The sequence below is a fragment of the Cynocephalus volans genome, chromosome 7 (genome assembly GCF_027409185.1).
Source record: "Cynocephalus volans isolate mCynVol1 chromosome 7, mCynVol1.pri, whole genome shotgun sequence".
Lineage (NCBI taxonomy): Eukaryota > Metazoa > Chordata > Mammalia > Dermoptera > Cynocephalidae > Cynocephalus > Cynocephalus volans.
In genome coordinates this window covers 99,313,272-99,335,582 of record NC_084466.1, presented here as the reverse complement: position 1 = coordinate 99,335,582, position 22,311 = coordinate 99,313,272, and the positions used below count along the sequence as shown (strand labels likewise).

Below are 22,311 nucleotides of genomic sequence, written 5' to 3'. Positions count from 1 at the left end.
ATAACAAGCCCATTTTCTCTCTCTGGCCAATCTCCCACCATCCTCCTTCTCTTTCAGTAAAACTGGGCTGCTCACCTGCCAGACCCTACAGTGTCTCACCTGTACACATCAGCTCATACTATTCTGATATGTTTGCTGTCTATTTCTACTGGATGAACTCAACCCCTCCAAGTCTGCTGCATCATCCCTGCAATGCCTCTTACCTTAATCTTGCCCATCAGTTCTGCTATTGGATGACGATGTTAACATAATGCCTGGTGTATGCTCAGTGTATAATCCAGACAAAACCACCTACTGGGACAAGTAATTTGTCTTAAAATGAGAAGTGCAAACAGACCAGGATGTATACACCTGCGAAGATTTCTCCCTGGCTGTGATCCTTAACCCTTTCATTCATATTCTATAAGCACTTGAAAGCAACATTCAGTATGAGACTTTGGCAGTGAGAGTAGCCTTCGTGGGTTTCCAGCCAGGGAGAGCCTTCCCGCCTACAAACTATACTGGGCAGCTTCCCTGATGTCTCCAATTGGACATCTTTTAGGCTGCCCATCCTCAAAGGGCACGTGGCTGAAGCCAGCCTCTCTCCCCCGACCTGGCCCCTTCCAACATTCCCGATCTTACCTAGCACCTAAGCCGGGACCTGGGACTCAGCCTGGACACCACTTTTCCCTCACATCCCATCATCACCAAGTCCCATTGTTCCCACTCCATCAATTCCCTCCACCTCCACCATCGTCACCTTGTTCAAGCTGCAGCCCCTAACTGGCCGCCTCCAATCCCTTCTTCACACAGAAGCCAGATGGTATTTTTTAAATTAATGTGTAACCCTGGTTAACCCTAGCACTTCAACACTTTCCATCACCCTTAGGATAAAGGCCAAAATCCTTAATGTGCCTGCTGCCTCCTCAACCCCCTGCACAACACCCCCAGGACCCCCCCTCCCACCACCATAATCCTTTCCGCATTCCCTGCAGGCTCCCTGGCAGCACCAGTGATGCTGGTCGTCTAACCACATTTGGTGTGGTGAGGCCATGGGTGAAGGGAGCCCGGCCAAACCAGAGCCAAGCTGTTGTGCTTTAGAAATCAGACAGCCAGTCAACAAAGATTGGACCCGTGGCTCCACACAAAGGTGCATCCTTGGCCTTTGCGGTCCATTTCAAGCAACTGGCTTGCTCCAGAAGCAAGGTTGGCTATTACCTTGGAGAGGGCCCCTGGACTTAAGGAAGCCTCCTTCCCCAGCTGCAGCTTTTGCACCCCTCGTGGGGAGGAGGGTCAGGTGACCAGCGTGGGAAGGGCCAAAGCCACCCACAGCTGCTGGGAGACCAGGTGCTGCCGGCTGCAAAGACTTTCCACCATCTGCCCCTGGAAGCATCTCTTCTCTCAAGGCCCTCTGGCTCATGTTTTAGACATGTCTGGGGAATTCTCTAAAGTTAATTTCTTCCCCATTTCCTCCTGAAAGCACTTCCAGATCCCCAGCCCTCCTGGACAACACTGATAATGTGTTTCTCCTAGATCAGCTCTGATAACGCCCGGGTGGTCGCTGAGATTTGTAGGGAAATAAAAATAAGGAAATGGAGGGTTCCGGAAAGGCAAGAAGAGCCCTGGACTAGGAATCAGTCCCAGACCCTGAGGGACTCCGGGCAGATTGCTGTCCTCTCTCGGGCCCTAGTTCTCTCACTTATATAAAGAGTCGAATGACTTCGAGGAACAATTTGGTCGTATCTGGTAAAGTGAAGATTTGCCCTCAACAAAGCAGCTGACTTCCTAGGCACATCAGAGAGAAACACTCATCTGTGCGTAAAGGCGGAAAGGATACTCCCCTGCAGCACTGTTTGTGCTACTGAAAAAGGAAGAGAAGAGAAAGCTTAAGTATTTATCAGCAGGACAGTGGCTAGATATACGGTGGCATATTAAATTGCAGTGTTTTCATTGATGAAATACCATACACTGTGAACACAGGTCAACCAGACCTATGGACCAAGCAATTCCATGGATAAATCTCATCCTATGGAGAGAAAAAAGCAATAAGAGACTGTCTACAATACAATTATTATAGAAAGTTAAAAACAACACTTTGGAAATGTGTGGGATTGATAAACACCAGATTCAGCAGGGAGGAGGAATGAGGTGGAGACGGGGGTCCCTGGGGGTTCAGCTGTGCTGGTAACTGATAAGCTGCATGGTGGGTAAGCCGAGTTCATTGTATATTTTTTGTAACAACTTTGTTAAGATATAATTCACATATACAATTCAACCATTTAAATCAATTCATTCATTTATACAATTTGATGGGGTTTTTTTTAATATTCACAAGAGTTGTGCAACCATCACCATAATCAATTTTAGAACATTTTCTTCACCCCCAAAAGAAACCCCATACCCTGTAGCATAAGTCATCCTTCACGTTCCCCACCCCTCCTAGCCTTGGGAAACCACTAATCTACTTTCAGTCTCTATGGATTTAGTGTAATGTTTTCAAGGTTCACCCACGTTGTGCCATGTATCACTACTTCATTCCTTTTTATTGCCAATTAATACATTATATTATTTTTAAACTTCTTTGAATGTCTAAAATATTTCAACAGAAAACATTTTTCAATCATGGGATCAATTAGAGGATGTTGTTGGATTAGAGGATGTTGATGGAAACTTTCGGGCCTGATTCTATCCCTAATTTGCAGCTCCACCAACAAGGATGTATATTGCTTGGTACTTAAATCCAGTGTGTGTGTGGGGGGGTATTCAGCCACTTCTGGGCTGTCCGCAATCGTCCCAACCCTACCAGGACCCAGGCCCAGAGAGTCAAACCTGGCTCAGCTGGACCCCAGCACCCGATCGCCTCCAGGTGCTGAGCTGCCTCCTTGCCTCTCCTCTGCCCTTGCTCAGTGTCACATCTCTGAGATGTCTTCCATGAGACTCCCAGGTGTGGCCTGTGGCTCTTTTTTCTGAGCTCCCTCAGAGCTGTGCTCAGTGGCTGATTGGCCCTGTGGTGAAAGAGCAGCAGCCAGGCCTACAGCCCTGCAGGGTCCTTACCTTTTCGGAGCAGCAGCCTTCGCCACAGTAAGATGAAGATGCCCACCTGGCAGACTGGAGGTTAATAATGAAGGAAGTTATGTGTTGAATTGAGGACAAGAAGATAGTCTTGGGCAGGTGCCGTGCTGTCTGTAGGAAGGAGTGATTGCCTGGCTTCAGTAGCAGTGGTACCCAGTTGATCTGCTCTGAGAGAGGCAGGCTAACCCAGCATTACAAGTTGTGAGCCCTGACTCCCAACAGCCCTGGGTTCAAATCTCAGTAATCCCGGTTCTACCCCTTATCAGCACTGTGGATGCATCACTCTCTTGCTCTGGTTTAACATGAGGATAATGACAGTACCCACCTTACTTGGCTATTGGGCCCTGACACATACCTGGCTCTAAATGAGTGTTAGTTCCCACAGTGATGATGGTGATATGAGTAGAATGGAGCTTCTGGTGAAATGGGGTCATGAGGACAGCATACAGCCTCTGCCCAGCTGCATCTAGCCATGTGAGATCCTGGGAGGCAATGCTGCATTTGCCACTGAATGCAGCAGGGAAACGTGGCCTGGGCTGCCAAGACTTCGGCTCACTCCTGCTCCCCTCACTTCCCCATCGGAGGTGAGGTCACCCCAACACTGAAAAATTCCCAATGCCTCTATTTGCAAGACACCAGCTGGGTACTGGAAGAGACACAACATGGTTGAGATGCATGCTCACCCTCCCAGACGTGACAGTGGCATTGCCTGTGGGGCAAGGAGCCCTCAGCTCGAATCCCAGCTCTCCATGTTTCCTCTCCACCACTGAAAAAGCCAGTTACTTAAGCTCTCTGACTTTCCATTTTCTCATCCCTTACACGTAAATAAGGATCTCACAGGGTTATTGTGAAAGATCTTGGTCAACTGTGGGGCACTATACAAATGAAGGATATTAGGGGTGGAGAGTTAGACTTGCCTACAATCCAGTTATTTAGTAAAAGGCAGACTGTTGAGTGCTGTAGGACATGAGCAAAGGGTGTGGACCATGGCAGAGGAATTGTCTCCTTGCGGGGGATGTTGGAGCTCTCTGGTGATACTTAGGGTGGGAGAACCTTGGAACCCCTGGTTTATGAAGAAAGACTCAGCCTCCTTTCACCCGACTGCATCCAGCCCCAATGTGGAGCGGGAGCCACAAGAAAGAGAGACTTTTCCTAAAGGCCATGTTTCTGCTCCTTCTCCAGATAGAGTCGGGCCATCAGCTTCACTCTGTGTCCTGAGAGGTAATGGGCTATGTTTGTAGCAGCTGTTGGTTGGGGTGGGGGTGACTCTGGATTTTCACATGAACTCCATTGTCCAAAGAAACCTTGGGGGAGTCAGAAGGACATGGGGCAGCTGTCCGGCAGGGTGGACTTGCGTGTAGACCATAGCACCGCTGGGTGGTCATCTCCCTCTGTCTCTCGGGCTCCCTGCCTCAGAGAGGCCAGTGAGGAGACCTGGAAAAAGGAGACCGTTCTGCCCCAGCTCCCAGGAGGGCCATCCACTCCCGTGCTCATTCCACAGGTTTGTGTCACACGCTCAGCTGTCAGAAGCCTTTTCCTTTAACCTGTCCTGTGAGGATGGAAACTCAGCCAGAGGAGTTGAGTGAACCCCTGGCTCTCACCCCCTTACCCAGCCCAGCTGCGTTGGAGCAAAGGAGCAGTGGACAGGAAGGGCCTGTGGCCTCCCCTTGAGCAATTATAAGGGACTAGAAGGTGGGGCACACTGAACACAGCTCTCAGTTCTTCTCACTGGAGCCACCAGTTGCCCCCGCTCCTTGTCCTAACCCTGCCAGCCTCTCACCCCCACTTACTTCCTGGCAGGTCCCTATTCAGCCATCAGGCGGCTTGATTGCCCTGGTGCAAGACCTCCATGCTCCTTGTACCCTTCACAGCAGCTAGGACTCACGTATCCCCATATTCCCCACAAGGACCCTGAAGCTCAGAGTACTTTTCTCAAGGATACAGGGTTGGAAAGTGGGAGGGTTGGGGCTGGAAACCAGCCCTGAAACATCAAAAGGGAACTGCCCCACAGTGACCTGAGTGCCACCCTGGAGCGCAGTGGGGAAACTGAGGACTTGGAAGTGGCTGTAACACTTGTCCTGGGAGAGTGGTGTCAGATAAGACTGGAGAACATTAATTAATAATGATAATAACGATACTACGTATTAAGGGCTTACTCTGTGCCCTTAATCAGGTGCTGTGATGAGCTCTTGAATGCATCGTCTCATTTAATCCTTATAATTACTTTATGTGGCAGGTACTATTATTATCTCCATTTCACACGTGAGAAAACTGAGGCCCAAAGAGGTTATGTAACATGGCCAACAGAGCTAGTGTGTGTTGGAACCAGAATTTAAACCCAAGTAGTCTGAGTCTGGGCAAACCAGAGCAGTGCCGGGATGTAGATGTGCTAACTCTCTCTGTCTGTCTCTCTTTTACTCCTTCTCTCGCTCACTCACTGAATGGTTTTTGAGCACTGATTCTCTGCCACCCCTGTCCTCAAGAGACAGAGGGGCACTCACAGTCCAGGTAAGGGATGCACAGTTAACACAGTGGCTGCTGCAGAGACCCAGGGCACCAGTGGGAGCAGGTGAGGGCCCAGCGTGGGCTGCAGTCCTCTGGGGTCCCAGTCCCCGTGAAGTCAGCCACAAGCAAGGGGGGAACCAATACAAGGCCTGGTGTTTGGCCTTAAGGAATCAAATCTAGCATCAGAAGGGACCACACAACTCAGTTGACTTGGCTTCTTGGTGAGAAGCCCCGAGTGCAGAGGGGAGCAGGCTCTGCATGTGGAGGGGTTGGGGTGGCAGAGGTTGGGGGCAGGCAGGGGAGGGAAGGGAGGTTGGCGGAGTGGTGGAGCCTCCAGTTGCTGATGGGCAGCAGGGCATTGCCTCTTCGTTCTTTCCAGCTCAATTCACAAACTCCTCAGCCTGACGCTTCCTCCACCCTTCCCACCTTTGCCATCTGTCCGTGTGTGGCAGGTACGCCGGACAAGGCATGTGAGAATGTCTCCAGTAGTTGGGGTGTTGTCAAAGGAGCCGGAGATGGGCAAGTTTGGTACACACAGAGCTGCACCCCTCGGCAGGCTGACTCCTCAGCCCAGTGGAGACCCTGGGAGTCTCCCAGAGCCTAGAACAAGGGTCGAGCCTGGGCAGAGGCTCTAGCAGTGCCTGCCTGCCACTTTAAACTGAGCCAGGGAGGAAATGCAATGAGCCCATCTGGCATGGAGCCATAGGAAAATGCCCAGCAGGCAGTGGGTGTATAAGTGAACGCCAGCTCCCCACATAGTAATGTGCACCATCACAGGATGGCCTGGCACACCGCGACAGCCAGCAGGAAGGGCGGAGCAGGTCCCAGATTGGCTATGTGCTCCCTGGACCTGCCTGCATGTTCACAAGGAGGTGTCTCCTGGCTGCCAGCACAAATGTCCTCTCCATTGTCCTTTAGGTTTAGAACCTGGATGTGAGTCCTTCTCGATGAAGAATTTCCTTTCCCTCAAGGTGCTCGTGACTCTGGACAGTGTGGCTGCATCAGCATCCCATGTGGCTTGACTGATGAGTCACAGCTGGTGTTGGCTCTGACTGGAGGGTCTCTGTGCTGTTCTAGTTCCAAATGCTTGACCACATAACCCTGGCTGTATCATTCTTTGCAGATTGGCGCTCAGAGGCATTGATGGGCTTGTGATGTTCTGCTTTTCGTAAGGAACAGCAACGAGGAAGGGCTAGACGATTCATTGGACTGAGGGTGTGCTGGCTCTGAGAGAAAACACTGGAAGTCAGTGGAGACTTTTTTTAAAACCTCTGTTATGTTATTATTTTGAAGTCATGTGGCCCTTTCTCCTAGAAGCATGGTGTTCTGGGTAACCAAGTGCCCTCTCTGGTTAATTGAGGTTGTACACATCTCCGATGCTCAATACACCTAGCTTTTTTGCAAATACAGGTCGTTCATTTCCCATCTCCACCCCACCCCTTTGTTTCTTCTTTACCAACCATGATTAAAAGAGGGCACTTGACTGTGGAAAATCTGTTCAACTCTAAAAGAATCCAGCTCCCAGCCCTGGCATCTGTCAACTGGTCCCCAACTTCACTGGGGAAGGAGCAGGGGAGTTCTTCCAGTTATGCATTAAGAGAGGGAGGGTCAGGGGCCTTTACAACAATGGGCAATGCTGGCTCCAAATGACCCCTCTGCCCAGGTATGGAGAAGGGAGTTTCTACCCTCCCTGTCCTGCAGGGACCCAAGTGGGCACGTGCCTCTTCCTTACAGCTGCAGGATACAGACTGTCAACACCAAAGGGACATCAGAGGTCACCTCAGGCAGAGTGGGGCAGCATCGAATCCTTTCTTTGAAGGAAATATTACATGAAGTCCAACATATACATCATGTAAATGTAAGAGCACAGCCCTGCTGTGGTTGGGATTGAGGTCACACTGGTGACCCATCCAGGCACCACGGACACCCCTGGAGCTCTATGAGCACAATGTAAAATCCACTGGTGTCATCCCACCCCTTCATTTTGCAGTTGGGGAAAATGAGGTCCTGAGAGGGAAAAGGGAACTTGCCCCCACCTGCACAGCCAGATGGGAACAGAGGTATGCATCGTTCTGGTGGCTTTTTCCACCATGTCTTGTCCCCCAAATGGGTTCCCAGAGCTACTCCTGGGGTCACAGAGGGACAGGAGTTTGATGAAAATTGAGGTGAGGCAGAGGGTTGTAAATCAGTGGCCAGCATCGGCCAACACAGCAGGCCCCTGATGCCTCCTGAGACCAAGCGCTCCAGCCAAGCTGGGTATGTGGTTCCAGATTCATCTGTCCACTAGACAGCCTGTCCTTCCTGACAGGTCATACTTCTGCTGCTCATTAAGACAGACAAAAGATGATGCCACATCCCTAAAGCTGATTGGCTCCTGAAGCCACCACCCACCACACAGCTATTTCTAGGGATGAAGTCACATCCAGTCCTCTCTCCCTCCTCTTGCCCTGGGCATTCTCCCACTCTCTCCTCCTTGTTTCCTTGGAGTGTGGCAGATTCTCTGCAGAGTTAAGAACTTGGCCTTGACTCTTACTATTCTCTATCATCCGTGCCCATCTCCCTTGTGGGGTAGACACCTAAGGCAATAGGATCACATTTCTATAGAACAACAGAATCAAAGATTCTGCAAAAAACGAAGAATAGACTCACGGTGAAGAAACCAGATTGTATTATCCAAAAGAACCCCAGTTTGGGGCCAACTTCTGATGTTCACTTTTGGAAGGTCTATGCTGGGGCTGGATGTTACTGAGAGCGTTTGCCCACCTTACAATCCCCCTGGGATAGGATGAGTCACTTTCTTGGTCTTGGGAAGCTCCAGGATCTCCCAGCTCTTCACCACTCCTGTACGATCCTGGTCTTGTCATCCAGCCAGCACAGGAGGCTGGGGCCTGTGGAACGGTGACCCCTGGACACCACAACCACAGCACCCTGGGAGGGCAGGGTCAGGCCCTTCTCCAGGGCATCCAGGCAGCCCCTTCCTCATGCTGCCAGGGGCCACAGGAGACAGCAGTGGTTACATCCTATTGTCTTCCCTCCACTGTGTCAGAGCTGGACAGGCCTGGACAGAATCTGGCATGAACCTGGGCTTTACAGACAAAGTCTAAGTCCCAGAGAAGGCACGCGGTTCTTTCAGGGTCACCCAGCCATTCCTGGAAGCACCTGGACTAACAAGTGGCAGGATTATCTGCTGGCTGAGTTCTGGGATCCAACTGTGTTACAATGGGCGAGTGACTTGGCCTCTCTGAGCCTCAGCTGTCTCACCTGTGAAATGGGGATAATGACAACCCCTACCTCACTGCATTGTCATGGGAATGAAGGATACATACAAAGCACGTCATACAATGCCTGACACAGGGGAGGTGCCTAATAAATGATATGGAGCTGTTGTTACCCAGCTCTCCTGAACCCCAGCCTAGTACTCTTTTGACCCCCTATGTTGCCTCTCCTCTTGAGCCTCTGAAACACTACTGTCCTGGGAACTGGCCCTTTCAGAGGAATCTGTTTGGACAAGAGCTCCTCTAAATTGCCTGTTGGCTGCAGTAAACGCATATATCTCCACTGAGCCCCTGCTGTATATAGAGCACTGGACACAGGTGGATACAGGCCTTTGTATAAAGGCTTCAGACCCACCCTGGAAAATGGGGGTGAGCCCTGGCTCTTGTGCATACTGTGTGGCCCCGACTGTCTGGGCTTCAGCTCCTGCACATGTAAAATGGGGCTATGACAACTTCACTGAGTAGCTGGAAGAGGCCAGTGAATTCACAAATGTTACTCTCCTTTGACAGCTCTAAAGTGGATTGCCATTTGCTACAAATGTGCCAGTTGTCATTTTCGTATTTACATGATGATAGACAAGACTTGATCCCTGCCTTTGGTGGTAGAGACAGACAAAATAAGCACATAAAGAAATAAACAAGAAAATATCCATTGATTGTTATGAATAAAATAAATCAAGGATTTAAAAAATTTTCCCCCATCTGTATTGAGGTATAATCGACAAATAAAAATAGTATGTATTTAAGATTTGCAACTTGATCAAGGGGATATTTTTGATAGGGTCTGATGGTCAGGGAGGGCCTCCATGAGGAGGTGACATTTGAACTGGCAACATGAGCCAACCATGCAAAGATTTAACACATGATTCAGAGCGAGACATGTGCCTAGACTGAGCTTGGCAGAGAATAAAGCAATATAAAAATGTCTATTCAATAAATTAATTAAATAATTAAAGCAGATGATGGGGAGTGAGCATTCCAGTCAGTGGGAACAGCATGTAAAAGACCCTGTGATAGGAATGAGCTTGGTGTGTCCGAAGAAGAGAAGGTCAGAGTGGCCTGGTGAAATGAATGAGAGAGATAGAGTAGAGAGTGCTCAGAGAGGTCTGGAGCCAGCCCTGAAGTGCCCTGTGGGACCCTGGCCTGTGGAGTCTATAACTTTCATCCTTAGTGCACCAGAAAGCCCCCAAAGGGTTTTCAGAGGGGAAGCACATGTTCTGTGTTATGCTTTACATTCCCTGATTACAGAGGCAGAGAAGAGAGGCAGGGAGAGAGAAGCCTTTTGTGGGCATCCAGGAAGGAGGTGACGGTGACAGAGGAGATGGGGAAAGTGCACAGACTCAGGGTATGTTTTAGAGGTGATGTTGGCAGGTTACTGATGGGCTGGAGACAAGCCCAGCAGGACTCAGGTGTGTTAGACGAAGACACAAGCCATTGACTGGGCAGGGCCATGAAGGGGCTGGAGCTGGAGATGGCTTCAGCCCAGGTGCTGGGGGGAGCAGTCTTCCTGCAGGGATGGGGACAGGGCTTGAAGCAGAGGCTGGAGGGACAGCCAGTGGCATTGAAGGAGCCTGGAGACTTAGGGGTCCAGTAAGCTACCTGCCCCCAGCTGTGGGATCTGGTTGCTGGAGTGAGAAGTCAGTTAGTTGAACTGCCTAGTTTCGCTTCCAGTTCATCAGCTCATGCCCGGCTGGGATGGGAGCAGAGAGGAGCTGATGGGGAGGGGGAGACGGCGGCCTGGCTGCAGGGCCGTGGTGGGAATACAGCTTGTTGGCTGATGTGACGCGAGGGGCCGCTGGAGTCAGATGTCCTGAGTTCCCCTCCCCATCTCGGTGGCTCAGGGTACATTTCCTTGTTCACTAAATCCTGAAATATGAGGACGATGGGGCCCCCTTTGAAACTTGAGTGAGGTAAGTTTAGGACAAATTCAAGGAAGTCCTGCTTCTCACAGTGACTCAGGGCCTCAGGGACTCGTTACTGGGAGAGGTGGTCCAGGCTGGGAATGTTATGGGATCCCTGAGGGATCTGGGTAAAAGAACAAAATGAAGGGCCCTAGTGGCCCTGGAGAAGAAACCTGGGATCTGTGTGACCTTTAAGTTGACGTCAGGGAGGGAAACCAGTCTCTGGAGGCTTCTGCTGGCAACGGATCAGGAACCATCCTACCCTAGCCCAGCAGTCCCCTACGCGGGGCTCTCATGACCCCAGGGCTAGAAGGGGTCCCTGACTGCCCCTTTCCTTTTGCCCAGGAGGATGCCCCTCACCTGACACCCCACAGTGGCTCCACGTCCAGCCCGGCCCCATCTGGCCCCACCTCGCTGGCCTGGCTGCAGCACAGCCATCCTAGGGCTTAGGGGGCCACGACTCTCTCACCACCCAGCCTTTGCCCCTGCTCTTTCCTCCGCCAGGAACACACTTTCTCCATCTTTGCCTGTTAACTCTTACTTACCCTTCAGATTCAACCCTTTCCGTAATCTCCTGGGTAGTTGTCCCTGACTCCCAGCCCCATCCCCCACCTCCCAACTTTGGGTCCGAGCATAACCTTATTCTGCTGTGGCACCATGGTCTACTCGCACATCTGTCTCTGCTCTAGATGTCAGCTCTGCATCTTCCCCAGCACCTGGCCCAGAGTAGACGCCCTTCAAATAGTCGTTTAAAGCATCAGGCCCAGAGAATGGAATGGCCTTGCACAAGATCACAATAGTATCATTTCTTTCATTCATCCATTCACGCACTTGACGTGTCTTATTGAGTGCCCATGACCTATGCTAGGTGCTGGGGACCCCGGGTGAGCAAAGTGTGACTCCTGCCCTCATGGAACTTACAGTTTAGTGAGGCAGGTGGCCTCCGTTGACTGCACCAGCCCATGTAAAATCGCAATGGGGGCCAGCACTACCAAAAGGAAATGTAGGGTTTTGGGAGAGACTTGAAAAAAGTCCTCAGTCAGGGAGATCCAGGAAGGCTTCCCTGAGGAAGGGATCCTTGAGCAGAGATCTGCCAGGGGAGTAGGAATTGATCTGGCAAAGAGGGGAGGGTGAGTATTCCAGGCAGAAGGAACAGTGTGTGCCAGGACCCTGAGGTGGGAAGTAGAGTGGCGAGAATGAGGAAGGGAAAGAAGAGCAGTGTGGCCCGAGCATGGAGCTTGGAGGCAGGGAGTGGTATGAGGTGAGGTTCAGAAGGTCAGTAGGGGCTGGAACATGCGGGACTTTAGGGACCATGTTAAGATTTTGGTCTTTACCCTAAGAGCAATGGGCAGCCACTGGAGGGTATTGAGCAGGGCCATGACCTGACCAGATTGGTGTCATGAAAGCTCAGATGGTTTCGGTTCAGAGCAGGGACCCGAACCCAGGTGTCCTGACACTTAGCCCCTATGTGCTGTTCTTATTCTGTAGCCCTGCCCCAGTTCAGTGCATCTCCAAGGACCTCCCCCACCCCAAAGCATTGATCTGTCCACGCTCATTCTGGGACTAACATTATCCCTACCCGAAGATGAGGGACAGACTTGAATACTGGCTTTCCTGGGCACTTGGCACAGCCATGCTTCGCGAGGCCGTAGTCTACTCTGCACCCTTGACTCCAGCAGCCAGGACGGGCTGTGGGTGCCCAGAGGCTGACCCCAGCTGGCTGCCGGGGATCAGTGTCAGCACCAGCACCCGCTGGGAGAGGACAGCTTCACTCAGTCTTGCTCCAGACTCCCTCCCAAGCCTGCTGGGTCCTGCTGTGGGATGGTTTCAGACAGCAGTAGTTTAACAGCAGCATTTACTCCAGAGCAGCGGCATTTACACGCCTCAGGTCCACACACGTGGAAGTTGTTGTCAGGACCAAGCAAGGTTAAATCCTGCTGGTTGCCTGGGCTGCAGAAACGCAGCAAGAGTAAACTGTTTATATTCTCTGGCTGCTGAGCCCAGGACCAAAGGCCTCCTGCAAGGAAACCGTGGCTCGTAGGATGTCAGCGCTGGAGGGTGTGGGTCATCTCTTCCAGCGCCCACTGTCACAGCAGGAAAGAGGGGCCCAGGGAGCAAGACCATCTTTCCTGTGGAGACCACTGGCCTGCACTGTAGCTGGTGCAATGGTGTTAGACGCCCCCCACACACAATCTAGGAGTGAGAAAAGGAGATGGAGTCAAAGGGTGTGTAGGGGCCCAGGGAAGTCACCCCCTTCAATTCCCTGAAGATTCTCTGAAATATCATCTGATAAACACAGATTAATATGAAGAAAAGGCATAACGAATTTTATTATATCATATTTCTATGTGACACGGGAACCTTCAGAATAAAGACCCAAAGATACAGGGAAAATTGTCCATATTTATGCTTAGGTTCTATGAAGCAGGCACAGCTGTATAGAAATGTGATTGGACATGAAAAGTACGATCTAATGCTCCCAGAACCCAGCAAGGCCTGTCTGTCCAGATTCTTCTTGACCTCTCTGTGTAGCATTCATTCCTCCAGAGTATGGGACAAAGCCCTGCTGGAGTGGGGTCTTCTGACCTACAATCAGACAAGGTAGGTCAGAGAATTTATGTCCAGCTCCAAGACAGAGAGACAGCGGGGAAGACTAGAGTGTATCTATGACCTGCCTGGGGAAGAGATTCTAGTTTCTACGGCTTGTCACAGGGGAGAATGCAAGCTGAGAGACAGGTGGGCAGGAGAAGTTCAGAGCGCCTCCAGTCCCCAGTCCCCACACCTTCCCAACATTTGGATCCCAGGACAGTTCCTCTGATTCTGCACCCCAGGCCCACTCAGTCACACAGCATCTGTGGGAAGTGGGTGGTAGGGCCTCTTTCTGAGGCTCCTGATACAGACTGTCCCATCTCATAGCCAGGCTTTCTCCGACTCACTCTTCAGGTCTTAGATGACACCTCTCGTCCAAGGCGAGCTGTCTCTAACCTCCACCCCCGAGTAGGTTAGGTCTTCCTGGCATCTAGGCCCAGCACGGTGCCTAGCACATAGCAGGCCTTCTAGACATGTTGAGTGACTCAACTAAGGCAACAAAGGCACTTGGACTTCAGCACCTGTCCTGCCCAGCTCCAAGTGGGCCAGAGCATCAGCCAGGATAAGGATGCATCTCTCTCCCAGGACCCTGAGGCTGCATGTGCTCTATGGAGACAGGGTGACAGAGAGGTGGGCTAGCTGCCCCTCCCAGGCCAGGGGGTGAGGAGACTGAGATAGCGAGAAGAGAGAGCCCCAGGTATCCTTGGGTAAGACCCCACACGTCTGTGGGACTCAGTTCCCCCATCTGTAGCATGGCCCAGAGTTCCTCTGAGGCTTCTTGTTCTGACTTTCCCTGAGTCTGATTTGGGATTGGGATTTTGGGTGGTCTTTTGTCTACCAGACCATGCCCTGCTGGGTCCTGTGTGTTCTTCAAGCCTCGTGTTATGTGACCTCTCTCTACTGACCTCCTTCCTTCTTGAAATGTCCTCCTCTCTTCCAAGACACTTTCCAAGCTGGGTTTTCTCCTGGCTTCCTGCTCAGTCGTCTTGCCTGCCTCCTCATATCCCACCAGTCCTCTAAATGTCTGGGTTCCTTGAACCCACATTCGCATTCTAAACCCTCTCCTTAGTGACCTCACTTACTCTAATGTCTCCCGTTTCTATGAAGATTGGTGTTTTTCAAATTTGGGGTCACAACCTATCAGGTCATGAAATCAATTTAATTAGTTGTAACCAGCATTTGTTTTAAATAAAATGAAATTGGGTAAAGAAAAATGAAGTAGAAAATATCAAGTGTGTTATATATAGTGAGGCAACTATTGTTTCATGAAGGTTTTTGCTCTCTGGGTGTGTTCCAGACTGTGCTTTTCTTATACTAGGTCGGTCAAACATTTGAAAGCCATAGACTTAGGTTCTGTCATCTGCCAGATCTCTGTCTTCAGCCCATTTTTCTTCCCTGTGTTCTGGATCTACATGTCCAGTTGCCCACTGCCCATCCCCACTAGGATGGCCCACAGGGAGCTCCAGGTTACTGGGTCCGAAACCAAAGGCCCCATTTTCCTCCTGAACCAGCCCATTCTCCTGTATCCCCAGCCTCCAGGAGAAGCACCACTCTCTGCCCATTCCCATGCCTGGACATTTGAGAAGCATCATGGATGCTTCCTCCTCCCTCACCCCTCAGTCCACCAGGCACTGTGCCCTACGGATTCAGCCTCCATGGCATTTCCATGTCTGTCCCCTGCTCCCCACTCCTTGCCACCGCCTCACTCCTACCCACCGTCAGCCATCATCAAGACTCTTGACAGAACCTCCTAACGACTTCTCCCCCTCCTCCTGGTCCTCTCTACCCCTTCTCCATTTTGCAGCTAGAACAATCTTTTCAAACTGCAAACCCAATCAAGACCTCCCTTGTTTAAGACGTTAAACTCCCGGGATGCATCCAAGATCTCACCAGGCCTTCTAGCTCAGCCCCATCTTTTTTTCTACCGCATGCAGTCTCTCGCTGCCCGTGCTCCCGCCACACTAGAGAAGGCATCCCCCAACCCGCCAGTCTTTCGCTCCTTCCTCTCCCTAAGCCTTCAGCCCCTCCCCAGCGGTAATCAGCTTCCGATGCCCTCCTCTCAGCTGTTCCTGCCCCCCACCCCATCCCTACACCCCTTCTTGGCACTACCCCTGCTCCCTACATTTCAGTCTTTCTCCAGATCAACCCTGACGTCAACCTGCAGCAGAATCACCTGCTCTGCTTAAAATGTCCATGCCCAGGCCCTAGGTCAGACCTATAGCATCAGAATCTCCAAGGCTGTGGCCTGGAAATCTGTATTTAGATCAGGGGTCCAGGTAATCCTTTTGCCCATGAAGTTCTGAAAACTACTGCTGTATATATGTTTCATTTTGGCATATCTTTTGTTCCCTCTCTCTTTCCCCCACTAGACAGGGATCTCCTGGGGGCTGGAGCTGAGACGGACATAGGGACAATGCCTTGTTATCTCTTTGCCCGGGGCCTGGTGCAAGGCCTGGCACAGAGCCGGTGCCCAGGGAGTTCTGAATGAACCATTCCTGGACATGGCACGGCTCCCGTGCCCTCCCTCCTTCCAGTCCGTGCCGGAAATAACCTTTTATGAAGGCTTGTGCCTGTGGTGTGTGATCTCTCTGGGAGGCCATGCATGTCTGTCTTGGTTACAGATGAACCAAATTGAAGAGTGGCCCAGCCCTTGGTAACAAGGGGCTGGAGGTGGCCCCAGGACAGGGAGCCTAGGTGAGGAGGGGGTCTGGTCAAAGTGGAGGGGGTTGGGAGCTAATGTCCTAATCAACAGGAAGCGCCTTCTTCCTCCAGGATCACTTTTCAGCCCAGCTGCTTGGACATAACCGGTGCTGGGGTTGAGGTGGGGGCGGGGGCAGCAACAGACAGACAGGCTGATGGGGAGGCCAGCACTGGGACAGACCGCTGCCCAGCACGCTGCCTGGCTCCGCACACCCCCAGTGCCCGGGAAGGCCTGTCTGTGAGTAGGCTCAGCTGGTAAGCACACTATGCCCTCCTGCCCCCTCCCCCAGCCCTTCCTCCCCTCTGCTCTCTCCAAGCTCAGGGACATTCAATCCTTCCTTTGATGGACAGCCAAGAAAAGACTTCTTCCACATCCTAAATTTGTTAGCACCAGCTAATCGTCTTAACCTTCCTCCCTCCTGCGCTCCCAGCAGGCGCCTCTTTAAAGACACAGGGCGCTTTTTTGATTCTCAGCAGGGAGCCCCAGGAGGAACCAAATCCTCACAGAGGACCAAAGTTTTCCCCTGGAGGTCCCTCCTCTGTGCTGTGGCTGCTGGTGAAACTGTGTGCAGGCATTTGGGGTGGAAGCAGCAGCTGCCTAGGCTTAGCTGCTTGGAACCCCTCATTCCCCGTAGATCATTCTTAGCTGGGGCTTCCCAGCCTGAGCCCTGGTGCTCTTTAGTTGCCCCCCCCCTCCACCCCCTGCAGGGTGCTGCTAGAAAACCCAAAGCTGTTCAGATCCCAGGTAGAGACAAGCAGAGGTGTTCTCTTGCTCGGATGCCTCTTCTAGATCCTCTATTTTCTCATCCTCTCTATCGTCTCTCTCTTTTCTAGCCTCTTCCTCTTCATTCCAGCTACCATCTATTGAATGCTTTACGGTGTGCCAGGCACCATGCTCAGGGCCTGACTCCAGCCCCTTCGGAACCCTCAGAGATAGGAATTCTTATCCCCATTTAACAGATGAGAAAATGGAGGCTCAGAGAAGTGGAATGACATGTCTGTGTATACATGGTCATCCATAAGAGTCAGGGCTGGGGTTTGGCCCACATTCCAAGCTGTTGCTGTTGACCACCACACCATTCTGTCTCCAAAACACCTGTTTCAGTACTGCTCACATATGCACACACATTAAGTAAAAGTGACCTACTGAGATCCGTTAAAGGAGGTTGCCCCTGCAAACATCTTTTACAGGACTACGCACATAGTCAGCCCTCAACACATGAGTGCCCCTTCCTCCATTCATTCCCTCCCCTCTCTCTTCCCTCTCTGTCCTCTCCGCTTCTGCCCTTTCTCCTTCCCTCCCTGCTAGCAACCCAGGTGAGAAGAGCCAGGACAGAAGAGAATGTAGCTGTGACCTCCAGACTTCGTCCTGGCCCTAAGCCGCCCAATAAATAATGGGGTCTGTATATAAGCCTCCAGCTCTGCAGCATCTCAGCTTCGGAGGACAGGCGTTTGCTGGCTGCGGGATTAGGGGCCCTGAGAGGAAGGGACAGGGGCCTCCTGCCAAGGCAGCAGGGGAGGGGCTCTTAATCACTCTCTTTCTCCTCCCCATCTGTGCCATGTAAATGCATGGTAGACCGCACAAAATTAGCTAAGAAACTTCGAGAGAGCTCAATCCGTTCTCACCATTGAGGTCTTCAACAGGGATGAGACTGGCTCACTGGAAGGGAGGGAGGGGTCCCTCTCCTGCCGAGGGCCGGACCTTGACCCAAAGGAATGAGAGACCATTTGAGACCCAGTGTGCTTGAAACACAGGCAGGAAATGCAGCCCTTCTGGCCTCTGCTCCGCCTCCTTCCTCTGCCCAGCTCGCCTGGGTTCCTATAGGGGGGGTGTTCTGGGCTGGATCAAGTCTCCGATCATTTGCTCAAGTCCTCCAAGTCATGGAGGTAGGGAAGCCACTGGGACCAGCTGAGTCAGAGGGGCTCTGGGGGAGGAGACAGAACACAAACCGAGGTCTCCAAGAAGGTGGGCCAGATGGCCACACGAGTATCACAAAGCCATACAGCTGAGGTTGCTATATAAGCATGAGCAAGCTAGGGGCCAAAACTAGTTAAAATCACCCTGTAGCAAACATCCTAAACCCACGTGGTGGCCCAGTGATAAGAAGCTAGCTGCCATTTACTGAGTGCTTGTTGAGTACAAGACCCTTACACACACACACACACACACACACACACACACACACACACACACACACACACACACACACACACACACACACACACACACACACACACACACACGAAGGTACTTCAAAAAGTTCATGGACAAATAAAATTAGAAGATAACACGAATCTTTCCATGAACTTTTGGAAGTACCCTTGTATATATCCTGTCCTCACAACAATCTTGCAAACTGATACCATCAGCTCCATTTTATAAATGAAAAGGCTGAGGCCCAGAGAAATTGCCAGAAGCTTGCCTGGGGCTCCACAGCCATTGAGAATTGCTGGGATTTGAGCCTAACTCATCCAAAAGGATATGTCTGAGAAAACTTGTGATAGTGTCGGGAGGAATGCTCAGTGTAAGAATAGCAGCTACTCAGCCAGAGAGCAAACAGGCCCACGGCTGTGGGCTGAGTCTCTGTCCTCTGGGCTGTCGTCTGATTCACCTGCATGCCCCACCCCAGACTTCTGCTGTGTCTTTTTGGAGGCACGTGGACAAGGATGTTTCATGGGACCAGAAAGGGATGCCCCTCCATTATCAAAACAGAACGAAGCACTCCCCACAGAAGGAAAAGCTGGCACGAGGGGCCTCTGGGGGGCAAGGAGGGCCATGCCATCACCCCGGATAGTCCCCTCTAGCAGACAGCTCACCTTCTCCTTGAGGGTCATGTGCTGTGTAGAGAGGACACCTGTACAGTCAAGGGCTGACTCCTCCAGCCCATATTTGCTCCTGTGACGATGTCCACATGGGATTTCCTGCTGCTGCCTGTGTAATCAGACCCCGGGGTACCTTGACCCCCTTTTTTTGACTGACCTGTAGGCCATGCGGACAGTTCATCTCCACATTCCCCTCCAGCTCAGGTAGACTGGCATCTTCTTAACAGTTTTGCCAAGCCTAAAGACAAGTATTAAAACCATCTTTAAAATTGTCTTAGAATTTTCAGTTTCCTAAATCACAGTGCTTACAATGAACAGATTTTTGACCCTAAACCAATGGAAGGTCACTTCCAGGCCTCAGTGACATTCTCTTGCCCATCAGAGACAGGTGGGGCTGCCCTCCCCTTGAACCCCTTTACCACTTCCTCCAGGAGGGGGCTGGGGGCTGGCGTAGACACCCTGTCGCCGAGCCTGGCGTGGCAGAGGGTCAGGCAGCACGGCAGCGCATTTCCCACCACCCCAGCAGGGAGGCCCACAGTCACGAACCAGCTCAGCAGGGCTCTGCCCTGTCTGTGGGGAGACTTGCAGTGCTATTCCCTCACAATGGCATGTTTTTGTTTTTATTTATTTTCAGTAAAAGGAGAGGATAGTGTTTCTGTTTTTTCCCCATGTCCTTTTGATCTCAGCCCCAGCCCTCCCTTCCCACTGCAATTCTGCAAGACTTTCTGACCCTCCTAGCATATGGGGCCTGTCTTCTGTTGTGTTCAGGGGCTGGTGACAAAGACGGTGTCTCCTGCTGTCTTCTCAGGCTGCCTTAACCTGTCTTTGGGGCACATGATCCCTCAGTGACTGTTATGGGTGTTTTTCCCACTTACTGAAGTCACAGTGCTCCTGGCCTCTCTCCAGGCCTCCTTACCACTGTGAACTGCTTAGAGATTCCAGCTTCCCTGAACAGTTCTGCCCACCACCTGCTGGGATGGGATGGACCCACAGCCAGCTCCTGAATGAGGTCAGAGGTCAGGAGAGCGGGTTGGGTTGATCTCTTGGGCCCCATGTGATGATTTACTAGCCACTGTCCCCATTAGGGGCTGTTAGCACATCAAAGCTATATGTAGAGAGCCTGGCAAAGTAGTGACTGTGACAGACAATCACTGGTGGCTGAAACTGAGCCATAAAACTCCCTCTGGGTGAGCTGGGGGTGGAGGGAGAGCATGTCACTTTGATGCTTGACTACAGCAAAGGCAGATGAGAACCAAATGTCAACTTCCTTAAAATGAATTTGCACATGAACTCATGACATCCCTGAGTTTGGAACTCTGAATGAGTGTAGGCTGTGCAGTGCAGAATGGCACGGGGCATGAGGTCTGGTCTCTGCACGCCTCTTCTGCTCCATCTCATGTCAATTTCTTCTCCCGAAATTCAAGGGCAGAGATGCTTAATAGAACTTTCTACAATGATGAAAATATTTTATTTATTTATTTTTTAATAGTTGAATTTTTTTTATTGCAAAAAGAACTCTTAAAAATGAATCAGAAAAATCTAAGCAGAAATTTGGTGAAGGGCATGAGTGGATAAGTCACACACCCCAAAGAAACACACGTGGCTGATACCTATATTCTAAGATCCAGTTGTGCATTGTGGTGTGACTGGCCCTCAGCTCCAGTCTCAGGACCCCCGGGCATCTCCGCTCGCTTCGCTGCTTGCTTGGATGTGGACGGGAGCGTGGCCTAGGCCCTTGAGCCCTCGGGCCCACATCTCCACTGAAAATATTTTATACCTGCGCTATCTAACACAGTAGCCATGATCCACATGTAGCTATTGAACACTTGAAGTATGGTCAGTGAGACTGAGGAAGTGAATTAAACTTTTTATTTTATTTTATTTTATTAATTTAAATTTTAATAGCCACAGGTGGCTGGTGACTACCATATAAGACATTGCAGCTCCAGTCACACAGGCCTTTTTCCTGTTTCCCAGCCACACAGCCTGTTCCCAGCTCACGGCCTTACACCTGCTGTTGTTCCTGTGGAATGATCGTCCCTTGGATCCTCTCGTGCTGGCTCTTTCTAATTACTTAAGTTTTAACTCCAATGTTGCCTCCTCAGAAAGGCTTTCCTCAACCATCTAAGTTAAAGCATTTTCTCAAATTCCAGCCCCTCCACTACACAACAGTCTCGCCTCATCTGAACGGGGTACATCACAGGACCCGCAGAGGATGCCTGAAACCTCAAATAGTACTGAACTGGATTTCCATCATCAGAACACGTTTGTGTTTATGTCTCCTACCCACAAATTAAATAAATGCCTTTTCCATCTTAACTAAGCGCCTGCCATGCACTGTGGCTGTGACTTCCACGGTTTGAGGTGCCACAGAAAAGCACAATTTCCTTCTTCACAATTTCACTGATAGAAGATTCATTCTGACTATAGATTTTAGCAATCTCAGCATATGATTTTTTTTGTTTCCTTATCAAGTTGAGAACTTTCACCTTTTACTTAGAGGAAGCACTTTACAGCTTCTCTTTATATATCCAAATTGCCAGAATCACTACTACTGTGCTTTGGGGCCATTATTAAGTAAAATAAAGGTTGCTCGAACACAAGCACCGCGATACCATGACAGTCGATCTGATAACCAAGGTGGCTACTAAGTGACTAACAGGCAGGTGACATCTTAGCGTGGATATGCTGGACAAAAGGGTGATTCACGTTCCGGGTGGGATGGAGCAGGACAGTGCAAGATTTCATCATGATCCTCAGAATGGTGTGTGATTTAAAACTTATCAATTATTTATTTTTGGAATTTTCCATTTAAAATTTTCAGACTGCAGTTGACCCCGGGTAACTGAAACCACAGAAAGTGAAACCACGGACAAGACGGGACTACTGTATTACCATATTTTAACTTATTCATAGCAGTTATTAGTGCATGAATTTTTCTCATGTATTTATTTCTGTTTATTGTTTATCACCCACATCTAGAGGTAATCATGAAAATGTAAAAGCTAATATTTACATGACACTTACTATGTGTCACGTACTGGTTTAAGCACTTCATTATATATTATCTTGTCTAATTCCTACAGCAACCCCATAAGATAGGTACTGCTTTATTACCATTTTAGAGATGACAACACTGAAGCTCAGAGGTTGTCTTGCCCAAGGTCACATGCCGGGACTCTTTTTTACCTCTGTAGTCCCAGCACCAACTTAGAGCAATTTCAGACACAGAAAGCCAGGGTTCAGTAAGTAACCATTGACTCAGGTGGGTGGCGAGGCCGGGCTGGCGTGGGCCCAGGAAGCCTCTGGCCCTGGGGGTGGGCACCAGCACTGCAGCCCCATGGAAGCTGATATAGTTTGGATATGTTTCTCCCCACCCCCACCCCAAAAGCTCATATTGAAGTCTGATCCCTAATGTGGCAGTGTTGGGAGATGTTTGGGTCATGGGTGTGGATCCCTCATGAGCA

The 22,311-nt window shown here is 50.7% G+C and overlaps 1 protein-coding gene across 1 annotated transcript in view; it reads left to right on the top strand.

Moving 5' to 3' along the window:
- The window catches only part of COL13A1 (collagen type XIII alpha 1 chain), a 156,625-nt gene that overhangs the window by 32,860 nt on the left and 101,454 nt on the right, over nt 1–22,311 (top strand). The gene's annotated exons all lie outside the window — the stretch shown is intronic.